Source organism: Lonchura striata, chromosome 2 (assembly GCF_050655825.1).
Source record: "Lonchura striata isolate lonStrDom1 chromosome 2, ASM5065582v1, whole genome shotgun sequence".
Lineage (NCBI taxonomy): Eukaryota > Metazoa > Chordata > Aves > Passeriformes > Estrildidae > Lonchura > Lonchura striata.
The window spans coordinates 115281268-115296964 of NC_140704.1; the positions used below are offsets into that span (position 1 = coordinate 115281268).

The window sequence follows — 15697 nt, forward strand, 5'->3', positions numbered from 1 at the left end:
TTCTTGGTTGTCAGTTCATGGGAAATAAGCACACTCAGCAAGGAAGGCTGAGTTGATGGGCGTGGTGCAGTTCTTTAATAGGCATAGTGTGACACAGAAGTAGTCCTGCCCAGAGAGGGGAAGGGTCTGTCTATAGTTTATGTCATCAACAGATGACAGGAAGATTGAAAATGAATTAATGAGAAGTTAATTGAGAACATCATATACTGTTGCATGAGTTTCACAGAACTGTTGTTACATCCCATTTGCCTATTTCAGTCTCTGTTACACTCTGCTAGTAAATTATGATTGTCAATGGTCTCTTGAAACAAAAAAGAAATACATAGACACAGAAATGAGTGGCTTTTCTATAATGAGGATTTTGCACAGATGCTATTAGAGAAATATAGGTGAATACTTCCATTGTGAAGTCACTGGAAAAAGATCCTGTTGACTTTCGGAAGTCTGGAAGCCACAGCGTTAAGATTCCTCTGCAGTAAAAAGTGTTGTGGTGTCAAAACATAACTAGCAGTGCAGAAACATTACACACAAACCCCATGGATCACACAGCTTTCAACCAGTTGTGTTTTGGCCTTTTATGTTTTAGTCTTTGCACCCTAACACTGTTCTGTTTACAGTGGAGGGAATCAAGAATTGGACCTTGCTTTCCTAAATAAAAAAGATATGGTAAACAGTTTTCTTTTCTGACCAATAGTGAAACATTGAATACTTTCTTTCTCCATCTGTGATCCTCAAGGTTTGAGACTAAAGACTGATTTCAGTCTTTCTCAGCAACCTTGTCCTAAGTAAACATTTCTTCCTGCAGAGTTTGGGACTTGAATGGAGATGTGCAATTAGTTCAACAGGTCCTGTTGAGAGTTCGCCAGATGTAATTTGCAATAGGCTTTGAAAGGTTTCTTCAAAGCTTTGAAGAATTTGAGTTCCTCTAAGCACCCTGCAGGTGGACAGTGGTATCCTTAATGGTCCTTCTTGAGCTTTTGAAATACTAGAATCCTCTCAATTCTTGCTACCTTGTAAGTGTCTGGATAATTTGCAGCACTCATTGATCAATAAAATTCCTCCAGAAGGAACTTAGGAAGATTATTCTTTCCTAAAATACTACCTCAGTCATCACCCACAGAAAAGTAATGATCAACTGCCTTGTCCCTGACATTTTTTGGAGCTCTTTTACATGTAGTAGTTACACTGAACATTATTTTTTAGAAAGTAATTAATACATCTTGTTGTCTGGACTCTTTGCTTTAATTTATTCTTAATAAAAAACATATATATATATATATATATATTTTTTTTTTTTTTTTAAGTAAGAGAAGTACTTTACCAGCCCACATCAATATGTGGCTTTGAAGACAGTACTTCTCAGTGTAGATTTTCTTCTAGAGGGCTACATTTGATCAAATATCAGGGCATCTGACAGACTGTTATTCAACCTGATTTTTTCATTTCCAACTCTTAACCAAAAGTACATTCAACTTGCAGTCTCACAATTTGAGGTAGTTAACCTGTCTGAGCCCACACCCTTCACAGGAATGGGGTGAAAGAAAACAGAAATCTCAGATTGCGCTTCTTATGTCAAACATGAAATAGAAATAAAATTAAAAATGAGACCTTGTTGCTTCTGCATACATGCTGTAACTGGAGCTTCTCTTCTGCAGTTGTCTTCTGGAAGTTCCTCAAATTTCATAAAAATCTCATCTCAGAAAACAGCTTGTTTGTTGTTGTTCACAGCTATCAGACTGTGTTTTGGATCCTGAATCAAAAAAACCAACCCACTTTCTCATTTGCAAAGAGGAGAACGAACACTTCTTTTACAGACTGAAGAATTAAAAACACCTCTTCCTGCTTTATCAGCTGCTATTTCCATGGCTGATAAACATCCACATGAGACTTCTCCTCTACCAAAAATGTCTGTGTCTGTCACCTGATAGTGAGCAACACCAACACCCTCTGGCAGTCCTTTGAACCAACTGATGGTTTATTCTTTTGTAATTATAAACCCCTAGTTTTTCCTTTTTAAACTTCTTTCTGTGAAGTAAAACTGCCAGGAAAACAAGGTTTGTATTTTATGAGGCAAGATGAGTTAGATTATATGTTGTTTCATAGACAAAAATTTCTAAATAAATATAAAGATAGATAAATACCTGATTGATTAGGTAAACAGGCTGTTCTATTGCATATCTTCTTTTGTAGCACTCCACAATAACGTAGATGCTGTTGTTACAGAGAAGTAAAGCCACTACAATAAGCCAAAAATAAGCATGAAATTAAACAGTGGAGTAGGGGAAGTGATGCATTTAGTCCAAGGCATCGAGTTTCTAGTAAGAGAGTAGCAAACTGTGGGAGAAACCTCTTATTTTGATTGTAAGGAAATGGATTAATTTAATTGATTAAAACTAACACTTGTGAAACATAGAAATTACAGGGCTGCCTATATGCATTTAGCATTCATTGTTCATAAATACACGTATGGAATTTGGCCTTTTACTGATGGACAAAGGGGTATGTTTGAAGGGTTGAAGTTGGCTCAGCTGAAGTATTCAAAGCATTTTCCAAGGATGCTGAGAAATCTTTGCAGAGACTGAGGAGTTCTCTGGCTTCTGTTGTCCATAAATTGGATCCACATTCCCTGTATTATTGTTGAAATATTTGCCTTTCCCCCGTAACTAACTGCTCTTGCAAATGGACTTTTCATGCTGAAGGAGTTTCTTGGGGAAAAAAAAAAAAAAAACAGAAGAAAATATGACTCGCTGTGACTGTCTGCCCATTTTCAGCATTCCTGGCATACTTTTTGCTGCCTTTTCCCCTCTGATGGCAGGGAGATACTTTTGTTAATGACACAACACATGTTTGTCTAAACCCAATTGTTTTGATTCTTTTCTGAAAATGTCCTGGCTTATGAGTATGAAGATCCCAAAGAGACTCCTGTCAACCTGAGGAGCTCACTGGCGCAGAGGTGTCTGACTCACTGAGTCGGCCTTGTACTTTGTGTTCCTGGGATAAAGCAGTGTATAATTTGGATTTTGCTCCTGCCAGTATCTGTTTGTTTTGAGCAGGCCACGTGAGTTTAGTAAAAAATAGAGCTGGTCAGTTTTGTGCCTTAAAGGACAGGGCTGGGTGTGTGGTTGTCAGTGTAACTAAAATAGATGCACTTTTAGGACTATTAGGCAGTTAAACTGGTCAGAGCACTCGGAGGATTTGTGTGAGGAGGCTGGACAGAAAAGGGTGTTGTCACGAAGGAAGAACTAACCACTGCTGGTAGAAAACAATGTTAGCTATAGCTGTGAATCCGCACTTTAAAATCTGTGGGTGACTAGACAAATTTTCCATTCACTTCTCTCAGCATGTTTTGACCTATTTCCTACCTTAACAAAGACTGCTATAGCTTTCTATTCCAAGAACAGAAGAAAGACCATACATTTACTTTAAAAATTAGTCTGATCTGCATCTCTTCACTAGTCATCCGTAGTTCTTTCAGTTTTGCTCTTTATTTTGTTTTCCATTTGCCAGATCATAGAGCAGTGGAAAGGTCTGCCACCATGCAAGCAGGACCCTTGGGGAGCAAAATATTTAGAAGAGATGAGGATTTGTTTGAGTGGCTGGAAGAAGTAGAAGTGAGGAAAATCACATTTCTCTTTCTTAGCAGGCCCAAAGAAACATGATAGTCAGTTGCTGTAATTCATTGTGGTCTAGCAAGTTGTTGCAAGTTTCTGAGTAGTCTGTTCATATGTAAGTCTTTGTAAAACAGTTTTATTGGCAAGTGATAATCCTGTAGAACTAATTAATTTCTTAGTTGGATTTCCTTCCCCCCCCCCCTTTTTCTTCATCCAGTGATCTCTGCTGTTTATCTTAATACAAATCTATTCAATGGGTTAACCTGTCTGGCAACATGCACAACTAAAATGGAGTGTCAGATGCTGCAACTAGCATTCCAAGGAGATGGATTAATACATTGAAAAGTTGTCCCTCTGGTATGGAAAAAATACCTTAAGTTTTATAAAGCATATTGAAATCAGAAACAACACCAACATAAAAAACTCTGGAGGTATTCTTATTTGAAAAGAGCCCAGATTGGAAAGGACTGTCATGAAAGATCCATGTTCACAGATGCTAACATCTGTCAGAATGTTTTTTGTGGCTGACTTAAATCTGTTTACAGCATTCCATTTGTTTTTTTGTGTTTTTTTCAACAAAACATTTTAAATGGAATGGTCATAAATGCGAGTTTTAAAAAATTGCATTATGTTTCTGGGATGTGATTTTTCAAGTGGAAAATAAACAGGAAATAAGTAACTGAAATGCAGTAGAGAGTACTCCATAAACTAAAAGGATTCTCTATTTTTCCCCTTTTCAAATCCTTCTCCAAAGTGAAGATACGTGCTCTTAATATACTTGCAAAGTAATCTAATTGCTACTTGACAGACTTATAATACTTATCCTAATAGCTGTGGTTCCAGCTCTAGTAACTGGTTTCTGCTTTGAAGTCTCTCTCTCCTTTTTTTTCTTCCTTTTTTTATTCACAGTAAAGACTCCCTGACACTTGGATTATTCCCTTTTGCCTCCACCCTGCTCTATTTGTAATTCTCAAACTGGAGCCACCAAAACAGAGAGTAAGGACAAAAGACTGTTGGAAAAACAGCTTTAGTATCACACTGTCCAACTAATACTTTTAATTGTCTTATATAGTTAACACTGTAGATTCCCCAGGATGTTGTCTGGATAGCCCTGAAAGTCTGTTTTCCCTGCTGATGCTGCAGACAACTAGATGGAACTTGGGCTACTTCCAGTGCCACCGTAGTACAACAATTTGTTAATTTGACATTGCTGTTTATTTTTCAGTGCTAAATATTTACATGACCTTATTCTGTCCAAGGGCAAGGTGAAAGCACTGTTATCTGATATACTCTGTACAAATGAAAAAAAAAAAGGACCCCTCAATGTACACCAGCATTTTTTTTCCCCTGTGCTGGGAATAGGCAATTAAACAATATGCAGTTGTTCTAAAATATGTCAGTTATAAAAAATGTTGGTACAGAAAAGAGGCTCAAGAAGATGATAGCCAGTACAGACCACAAGTCTGACAGGGATTCAGTCTCCTTGGAAAGCAAATGGACAGCAACAGAAACCAAGTGTTATATGGCCTATACTGTGTGTGCAGGCTCCTGTATGCATCTAGCAAAAAGGAGACACTGGTTGCTTTATTTCCTGCATACTCAAGTGCTTAGACTGATCAGTAAAGCACCCATGTGCTCACAGAAGGCAGTCAGACACACCCCAAGCCTTTCATTTTTGGTCAAGAAGGAGGAGTAGCTCTACTAACTGATGTACTCCCCATGATGGAGAAATACCTGAGTAGCACAGAGAGACAGGTAAGTGGTACAGAAGCATCATTATGTAGGGCTGTGTGTTCCCCACCACTTACAGTGTAACCATACGATTTCACCTCCCATCTCTGATGATCTCATGCAGGGATTTAGGAAGCTGGGGAAGTTTTACTGCACCTGAAGACCTTGTTTCCTACTGTTCTTTGCCTTATAGCTGTATGCACCCAGTTGGTTGTTTTTGGGGGACTGTGCAAATGGTGAGAATGGGAAGAGTAATGTGGTCCCTGTACATCATCCTACAGTAGAGTCCAGTCTAGGGAGAAAAAAGCAAACTATTTGAAAATGTAATTTGCCAGCCCTAGAGCCACAATCAAAGTATGTGCTGTTGTACATTGGGTGGTTTCAAACAGGAATGGTAATTTTCCAGGACCTTTTATTTGTCAAGAATTACTGTAAGATGGCTATGTAAAAGGTATGGAATCTTACCCTTGACTTTGACCTTCCTCCTGAAGTTTTGTATCTCTGAAAGTTATGTGGTTGATGGAACTGAGAGCAGAAATCTTCCATGTGTGTTTTACACCTCTACATTTTACTGACTATACCACTTCCTGGAGGAAATGTTAAAGTTGTGCTGAAGCTCTCAGAAACCTTTGTAAAAGTCAGATTGTGTCTCTGGAATTTGTTTTCCTTCTACCATCGTACCCAAAGGCAAGAACCTTGAGCAGTGATAAATGTTATAAATGCCTGGGTGGAGGTGAGCTAACAGCTGGGAGAGAAATTTAACCACCTGAATATTGCACAAAATTTCTTTGCCACTTGGCAAGTAACCAGTCTTTGTATGCACAGCCTTAAATATCTGCAGAGGTAGTGCACATGCAGAAAAACATCAGCACAGATTTTATGTAATAGCAATTTTCCAAAATGGAAGATTCTTAGAAATAATTTTCTATCATCAGCTTTGTAAAACTTCTGTTGTATATAACAGATCAATACTCCTTGGAGAAATTTTACAAACATACTCTTTTGGGGAAAAGGAAGTCTTGAGTCTTAGTCAGGAATACACAGTCTGTGCAGACTATGGGTATGAAAGGGACAATGAAAATGCTGAAAAATAGGCCTGGAAATCTATATTTTAAGCTCTTCTGCGCTTTCTTTTATACAATGCAAAAGATGAAGGTACAGCAAACAATGAAAATAAAACAAAGCTCCTCAGAGAAGACAGTTAGTTCTTTCAGTAAGCATTGTGGTTTAAAATTGGTATATAAGTTATAAATCTAACAAGGTTATCTTACGTTCATGTGCCAGTCCTTACTGGTAGATGCTGGTTTTGTTCCATTTCCCACAGCCAGAGGCAGTCAACAGCATCACACTGGGTAGGGATCTGCTGTGCTGAAATCCTCAATCTCATTTCAGTTCATGCTTCAGCTCCCTCTCTGACTAAAGGGCACTTCACAGGGTTTGGAGAAGAACATGCCCCTCAAATGGGAAAAGTGATGAGCAAAGGCCTGGGATGGACTTACTGTATATTACAGTCCACAGCATAAGGGTTTCAGTGGGTTGGCAGTTAAGAGACATTTAGTTATTTTTTCATTTTAGTCCTACAGGGATATTTAACTGATACATACTGCCTGATATTTGTTCAGATTGGTTTTGTAACATGCTGGATTTAGATACTTGATTGGAGGTGTGTGACTGCAGTGTGGACAGCAAGCTTTACATGTGCCTGAGGTTAGGAGTGAATGCAAAGTGTACTTCAGAGGTGTTTCACATTTGACAGGCTGAGAGAGTTGGGGCTGTTCAGCCTGGAGAAGAGAAAGCTCCAGGGAAGAACTTAGAGCAGCCTTCCAGGACATAAAGAGGCCTTGCAGGAAGGCTGAAGAGGGACTTTTTACAAGGACATGTAGTGATAGGACACGGGAGGGTGACCTTTAACTGGAGTGTGGGTTTAGATTAGATATTAGGAAAAAATTCTTTACTGTAAGGGTGCCGAGACATTGAAACAGGTTGCCCAGAAAGATTGTGGATGACTCCTCCCTGGAAATGTTCAGAAGCAGCTTGGATGGAGCTGTGAATAACCTGGTCTGCTGGAAGCTGTGGATTTCCTTTCTGAGGCAGCAGCTTTCCCCACTACTAAATTCAAATATGATCTAGTCATGACATGTTCTTGTCTTTGTCCTATAACAATGAGATTATGCATTTTCCACTGCCTCTGAACAAATGCCAAAATTTGTAAATTCTGTTTGACATGAGGATAAATGTGCAAGGAAATTAATTTGATTGGAACAAGTTATGTCACATCTTCAATATGGAGCTATAAATTAACTGGCTGTATTAACATAATGTAAGTGGGAAGTTGAAGACAATGTTAGCAAAGATACTCGGTGTCTCATCTTTCCAAAAGTGTTTTTAATTTCTTTATTTGTATTTAATTTAATGGTAAGTGGATATTTCCTTTCCAAGGGAGCTGAAAACTGCCAAAGCTTTCTTGCTGCTGCTTGGGCTGTTTAGTCATGCTTGAAAATATCTGGGTTAGGAACTCATCTATACCTTAGTGCTTCTGTATCTGAGTCACCTTTTTTATTTGGACTGCCAGGGTTTGAGGGAGAATCATAGCAATAACATCCTGAGAAAACAGGTATTTGAAGTGGATGCATGAACAGTTAGGAAATTCAGTGTCTCACAAGCTGTTCACGTTTCAGCAATGCAAGTGGAAAGGACTCTAAGGTTGTGGATTTTTAAGAAATCTGTTGGAAATCAGCTGATATGTACAAGGAGAAGGGGGAGAATTCAAAGCAAAAAGATGTGTCACATCTGGCTTAGAGGTTGCAACTTCAGCAAATCAACAAATTGCAATCAGATAATTTCTTTTTAAATGCTTGCAAGGGTTGCACCTCATAGGATAACTTCTGCGTGCTAGATTTGGGAAACTCCTGCGTAGACAAATGGATTGCATTCTGTGATTTGTTTGATCTCTGCTGAATTTGGGGGTGATCTGCCTGGTTGCAGTTGCTGTTTGGGTAGTGCAAATCAGAAGAAATTAAAAAGTCATGTATTGAACAAAACCATGAGAAGGAACAATCATGATATTTGGAAATAATATTTTTTTTTTTAAGATAAATGTACTTTTGGGTATTTCTATACTTTTTTGATTGAGCCCCTTGTGTGTAAAGGAATTTCCATGATAAAAATGAAAATGAAAAATAAAAGCTAGGAAATATTATTATGTATTGATTCAGGCTTGTGGATAGCCTAGCATATTGGATAGAAAGCCAACATGCCTGGCCTCCCTGCAAACACCTTGAAGGGCTTTCTCTGTCTGAGGTCACCTACTGAAATCCATAGAAGCAGATGGTGGCAAAGTAACTGCTTTCGTGATTTTAACAGAGCAGATAAACAGTCCAATAGTCAATAATGAATATTTTATGTGCGCACAGTGTGGATTAATACAAATTGCTGATTGTTGTAGTACTTCAGAATCCTGATGTTTTGGTCTCAATTTGCAACCCTTAGTTCCGTGGACTAGAAATACATGGTGGTTTTTTCCTTTTCTCTATATGGCCTGGATAAACCTCTTTCCTTTTTTCTCCCCTGCAATTTAGTTTTGTATTTGGCACAATACAAACCTAAGTACTGTAGTAAGTTTTGAGAGCGCACAGAAGTCCCAGGTGTAAAGTGCTGCTAAATTCCGTGTGTGTCACCGCCTGCGTTTTTTTATTGTAACTGAACGTGTGGCAGCACAGCAAAGCGGTATTCCAGCAAAACGCAGGGAGATACGGCAGAGCCGAGCTGTGTTCAGTGCAGGCTGACACATCTGCCCGTGGGTCAGCCCCTCGGTGAGCAGACATTTCCTGCCTTTAGCCCGGTTTTCCCTGGAAGCGCAGGCTCGGGGTTGCGGAGGGCACCGCGGCGTGCGTCCGTCCCGCATCCCCAGCGCGCTGCTGCGCTCGCTGCTCGGTAAACACGGCGGCAGCCGGAGCGAGCTGGCTCCGAGCAGCCCTTCATTCACACAGCCCTCTTGGAAAGCGCTGCCTTTGCGCAGCCCTGACGTACGGGCTGAGGGAAGCGGAGAAGTTCGTATTTATGTTTTCATTAATGCTTTTTATAGCGGCGAGCCAGCTGCAGCTAGTTAGCATTAGCCTAGGACATCTATTAGCGTGCAGACCTCTTACGCAGGATAAAGGGCTTCTGATGGAAACAGGGTTGTTACTCATGGTACTCCGGCTGCGTGTTTACATGAAGGCTGTTTGTGCTGACATAGGATATATATATATTAGAACAGCATGCACCTTTCTAGCGAGCAAGTTTTCCAGGATTCAAGAGGATTTTGTATAAAATTTTTTAGTGTAGCAAATGCTGAGATTTGCACCTTTAAGTAGCGTATTGCTTGTTTAAGAAGTGTTCTATTTAAATAATGCTCTGCAGCCGTGCGGATGCTAAAATTATTTTGTGTATAGCTTTTAGGATATATTGTGAATAAGCAGCATTCCTGCAAGTCTTGAACACACCAATATGGACTGTTCAAGTTTTTGCTATGAATGATGTAAGTGGCTGGCAGTAGCACAGGGTGAATTGGACCTAAGGGTTTGGTCTACAGAAATTGATGGCTCAGCTATCCTTCTATGGAAAACTCCCATTTTTTGCTTTTACGATTTTTTCCCCCTCTTCTTCTGGAAGCTAGTTAGTCAGGAGGGTATTTAAAAATAAATAACAAAAGCAACTGTGAAAAAGAGAATGAGGAAGGCACAGAGTTTTGTTTTTAGAGCTCCAGTATGACAAGCACTATGGTCTCTGGTATTTGCATCAAGAAGACAATTTCCTTTCCTGGTCAGTCAATGTTCCCCTTACAATTCTGACAACTCCATCCAGGCAACCACAGAGATAACTAAAGAAAAGTAGGAGATTTTGTCTATACTCTGCTTTGCATTTCTTTAGAAGGTGTGGAATGATTTTAGTGCTTTCTCACAGATAATTTATTCCTGCTAGTAGTTAATGCTTTGGAATGGAAAGTTTCAGCACTGACTTCCCTCTCAAGTAGTTTTCTTCTTCTGAACGTAGATTGTAGTGAAGACAATAATCTCTATTCCTCTTCTTCCCAGGTCTTTTGCCCCTATTTGCAGTGTGTTCTACAGAGGGAAGAGATTCCTTCGCCACTGTGAACCGATCTGAGCATGAATTTCCACTCCTCTTATCTTCCTCACAGTCCCACCAGTTGTCAGTGATGAACTCTTTTCAGTCAAGGGAAATTCAAAAAGTTCACTGTAAAAAGTTTTGTTTGCTTCTTTAAGCCTAACCTCATGAAAGTGTTGATTGCATCAGCCATCATCATGTCAGAATTACACCTTTATAGTTCACAAAAATAAGCTTTATAATGCTATTCTTTTCCATGTGTGAAACTGCTGAGTAGCCCCACATGCCAGTGTAAACTCACATGGCTGAACTATTGTTTTACCAAGACAAAAAGTCGGGTTATCTCCCAAAATTGAATCACTTCTAATCTTCTGTTCAGATAAATTTCCTCCACCCATCCATTTAGGTACACCACCCTTAATGATCCACTTGAGAAGAATGTGAGAGGCTCTTGAAAGCCCTGTGAGACTGTGGAAGCACAGCTCATGAATTATGTGTGTCCAGTGCCTACAGCCTTAACCTCAAAAACAGGTGGGAAAACTTATGTCTGCAGTATCTAGTCTTCTCTACAGATCGTGTCTGTGATTTGGTTCTCTTTTCCCTTTACAAATGTGGTCTAGGCTCAGTTCATTCTAATTTCAAAGTCAGCTGGTCTTTGGTCTTTTGAGGACCAGAAGAATAATTTCTTACTGGGCAAATTCAAGCTTTGATGTGCACACATTCTTCCTTGTAATGCAAACCAGAAAAATTGTGCTGGAATGTTTTGCACCGTTCTTTAAATCTGATGGAAACTTGTTTGGTATGATCAGATAGAAAACATTTTTGATCACTTTTACTTTTCTGCTAAATGCTTCCTAAGGTTAGGGGTTTTTATGCAGAAGGAAATTACCCATGCAGTGTCATCACACGCTGGCCCTTGGGCTTGTTCTGGACTTACTGTTCAGCCATTCAGGGTCCTTGTTCATTTGTTCCTCATGCTCTTGTGACTCAAAAAAAAAAAAAACCAACAAAAAAAAACCTCTGCGCAAGAACTTAGTTGGAAGAATGTGGATAATTGGGAAAAGCAGTTTTATCCCACTATGTTTTCCCACAAAGATGGCTAGGACAACCAGTACCGTGCTGCTAGCTTTGGGCATTGTGGTCACAGATCATTGTACCAGATACTGTATAGACCGTGTAGCCTAAAAAGCAACATCTTTGTCCTCCAAACATTTGGCAAAGGTGTTTCTAGTGCTTTCTCAAAGTTCATACCCGTATCATCTAACTAAACACAGCCAAATGTAACATAGCTAGATCCTGACTGCTCAGGCCTTTCCTGGAGTCAGTTGCCAGTTGTCTTTAATTTTTGGTTTTATTGTATGGCTAGTTTTTCCAACATGCAAAGAACATGTGTTTGAGGGCAAGGACGCATTTTTAACCGTGGCAAGACACCTGGTTACAGCATGGATTTTCCCATTCCTCAAATGCTGTCATAGTCTAGGACAGTACATAATTAGGTCCTGTAACAAAGTTAAATCATTTTTACTAAATCTGGCAGGAGATTTTTCACTTACTTTTTAGATGGATTTTTCTGCTTGAGGATTGCTTGAGAATGGTCTTTTTCTTGTGTGTTCTGTCCATAGGATCCTAATGAGGCACATGATATGTGGGAGGCATGGATAAGAGAGAGATAAAGCTGTAATTTCTGTCATCAGGCAGTACTGGGTTGACAACTACTAATTTTATCTAATCTATTCACCATATACCTTACTCCTTATGCTGAGTAATTGCCAGAAACTCCCTTCTTTGGCCCCTTTGCAAAACATTTAGTGCATATTTTCTTTCTCTGTATGAGTCTGCATTGTGTTAGTGTATTTAATATCTGAGAAATAATTGTTTTGCCTGCTTGAAAAAAAGAAATTATTGCCTTGGGGTTCAGATGTACAAATGGCATGGATGCTGAAGAAGAGGGAGTTTTAAGGAGGTATTGGAATTGGAGACCTAGTTGGTGTGTTTTGGAAATCCATCTGTACACAGTACAACTCACTGTGGTAAAGATAAGACAACAGAAAAATTAACTGTGATTTCTATAGATTATCTACATGGCCTATTGTTGTTCTTCACACACACACATTTGTTCTATCCATTTGCTGAAATTTGCTAAAAGCTTGTGAGCAGTCTAAGCAAAGTGCTGCATATCTCATGTGCCCAGTGTAATGGGGCATAAACCTGGTTAAGGTTTCTAGACATTCTGTTCTAATTGGTACGTGTGCCTATGGAAAAAGAGTGGGGGAAAAAAAGATTATTCATATGGTGCTATTTACCAGTAACAATTTTTCATTTCTGTTTTTATTTTGAAGTACTGAGGTAAGATTTCAGATTATTCTGAATTTATGGCCTCTGCTAAGATTAAAGTTACAGTGTCTATAAACCAATTGTCACTTTATGGTTTAACATGGGAAACTGTCAAATAGAAACATTTTATGTACCAATGACAAACTACTCCCTTACTCCCTTTGTCCCTACCCCCTAGTTATCAGTGACCTCTAATTACCAGTTTCCTTAACCAGTTAAGTCCCATTTTCTCAATCACCCATATTTAAAATGTAAAAACTCAGATGTGTTTTTTTCTCAGCAGTACTTCTAGTGTGAGTCTTTTTTTGCAATTAGTCAGGCTCACAGGTTTTCTTCATCCTATTGCAAAGAAAATGTTGACTGACCAGTCTTTTCCAAGTGAGGAAGGAGGAGGGAAGGCAAGATTGGAGGAGCATTTCCATACGGGGCACTTTAGGTTAAGCATGAATGTACAGAAAGGTGTTGAAATCTTGGGAGAAGCTGTAGGCAGTAAGTGAGAGTGATGGTCTTGTTGGGCAGCTTCCCATGGGAGTTGGTGGGATGGTGATTGGTAAAAGATGTGTAGGGTTAATTCTTTTAATGAGCAAGTGTTCGACTACTCTTCCAGCCACTGGCTCTTCTGGCTTGTGTCTGCTAAACTATCCTGTAGGGAAGTGGGAAAATTAAAAAGAAATCCAAAGCAAGTCCTTCTTATTATGAAATTATGACAATTTTAATTTTCAACATAATTAGTTCTGAAAACTCAGAACGTTCAACTCATGCCTGCCACTCCCTTCCTCTACTGCCCCAGCAATGCAGAAAAATGCAGATAATCACAGTTTCTGTCTTTGCTGAGGCTTACCTGTATGCAGAATTCTGGAGGAGATGAATGCCAAATACGTGGGGTGCACATTTAAACTCTGGTAATTTCCCACAGTAAAATTATTTCGTTATGCTCATCTGAAGGAATTTTAGTTTAGCTAGAGATTAGTAAAGAAACTTGTTCAGTGATACCTTGTCCGGTATTTTTCCCACCAAATGATTTCTTGAATTACCTTTCATCTTCTGCTCTTGGTCTAGGGACTAAGAGTTCTCTGTTCATCTTCTTAGGAGCAGCACTCAGTGGGTGTCACACACTTCCTGACAAAACCCTCTGGTTCTGAGAGACAGAAGAGAGGGAAGACCACCAGAGTGTGCTTGTGGAGCAATGCCAGTGCTGTAGGGGAATGGAGCAGAGGGGATGTTTGGGTGGGGGCCAGGGTGACCATGGGGAAACGTGACCCCATGGGAGACTGCGGTGCTGGCAGGGCTGAGCCTATGTGCAGGCATAGAGCAGGAGCCCAGAAAACATGTGGCTCCTGCTGTTGCTGAACCCCATGCTGCCAAGTCTCCATGGAGGCCTCTAGTGTGGGTTCAGTAGCTTCTGGCAGCCAGGGGCTCTCTGCATTGCTCATTTGTCCTTTGGCTAGAGCTTGCAAAGCTCAGCTCCATCAACAGCTTATCACATGCTCTGCTCCTCTCCCTGAAGCTCTCCAGTAGCACATGCCCCTTCTCCTTTCCCCTACTTTGTGTGCTGCTTAGTGTATGACCTGCTATTTCAGAGCACCCTCCAGTTTGCTTGGCTTCTTACAGCATGTAAATGCACTGCCTTCCCAAAGAACTGAAAATCTCTTCTTTTTAAGACCTGACAATTAATGTGATTACAAAATAGCTTGAGGGAGAATGAATTCAAGTTACATCACTGGGACCATGCAATGTCTCAGCAAAGACTAGTTCAGCTCACAGTGAAGTGTGTTTGAAACCATGTGTGTTGTTGGTGAGCTGGAAGCAACCCCTGCTTGTAGGTAGCCTGATATTTTTCCACTATGAAAAACTCTTGTGACCTTTTATTTGTAAAGCTTTTTCAACTCCATTGTTTGCTGTAGACGTTTGATGTTCAGAGGGGAATGCCCTCGAGGTGGGAAAATGCCTTGTTTTCTCTGGCAGCGGCTAGAGCTGGCTCCACCATGGAAACAGTTGGGGTTGAAAAGGGAGGAGGGGGAGAGAGATAAAGGATAGACTTTCCTCCTCCAGCCTGAGAGGTTCATGCCACCCCAAGTGGGAAATATTTCCAGAGACAGGACAGAGAGCTGAAGTAAAGCTGTTCCCAAGCCATCCTCGCAAGCAGGGTATAAACCTCACTGTTCCATAAACCACTGTTCCACTGTGAGGGCATCACATGATATTTTCCATATGTGTGAAGCAACAGGTGGGTGGCACTTACCTGTAGCCTGACCCGGGGCTGACAGAATTCCTCTTTTCTTACTCAGCAGTGGGACTCAAATGTCCCCTGATTCAAATGGTACCAGTCTGTTCAAGCTGCTAATACAAAAAAAAACCCCACCATTTTTAACCATATGTTGAGAGGCACAGGTGCAAAACACTCAGAAGAGATGTAATAACGGGATTTCTGCAGAATACATATGTGTACTGAAAACTGAATGTGTCATCTGTTGATTTCAGAGTACTTAACCTTATCACCTTCAGATTCTAAACAGGAAGATTCAGTAAGTTTTGTCTATATCTGCTTGTGAATTATATTTAAAAAAAGCAATCCACAAGAACACAACCTAGGATGTGTGTGGGCTTATATATATGTTTATATGAATGAATGTTACATATAAATTCTGTGTTTACTCTTTCTAGGCTGATGTTTTTCTCCCAGAGCAGCACAGCCTGTTGCACTTTTAATTTTTTGGATGAGGCTGTTCTTTCCATTTTCTGCTGTTTTATCAGCCATGAATTTCTGTTTTCACAGCACAAGCTCAACATCTCTGTACTAGCTTGCAGCCAATATATATTTATTAAGGGACTTTGAAGTCTTACCTTTCTCTCTCTTTCCTCTGCTCAGTGTTATACAATAGAAAGAGATGAATATTGCTAAATAGTTACTATTT

General features: G+C 39.9%; 1 protein-coding gene and 1 long non-coding RNA gene across 8 annotated transcripts in view; one reads left to right on the forward strand and one right to left on the reverse strand.

Moving 5' to 3' along the window:
- The window catches only part of SPIDR (scaffold protein involved in DNA repair), a 194030-nt gene that overhangs the window by 128437 nt on the left and 49896 nt on the right, over positions 1–15697 (forward strand). The gene's annotated exons all lie outside the window — the stretch shown is intronic.
- The window catches only part of LOC146768384 (uncharacterized), a 28005-nt gene continuing 21031 nt past the window's right edge, over positions 8724–15697 (reverse strand). The window contains exons 2-4 of the long non-coding RNA XR_014953414.1: positions 15025–15122; positions 13817–13920; positions 8724–13425 (exon numbers count right to left, since the gene is read on the reverse strand). This is a non-coding gene — a long non-coding RNA (uncharacterized LOC146768384). The remainder of the gene's footprint in view (positions 13426–13816; positions 13921–15024; positions 15123–15697) is intronic.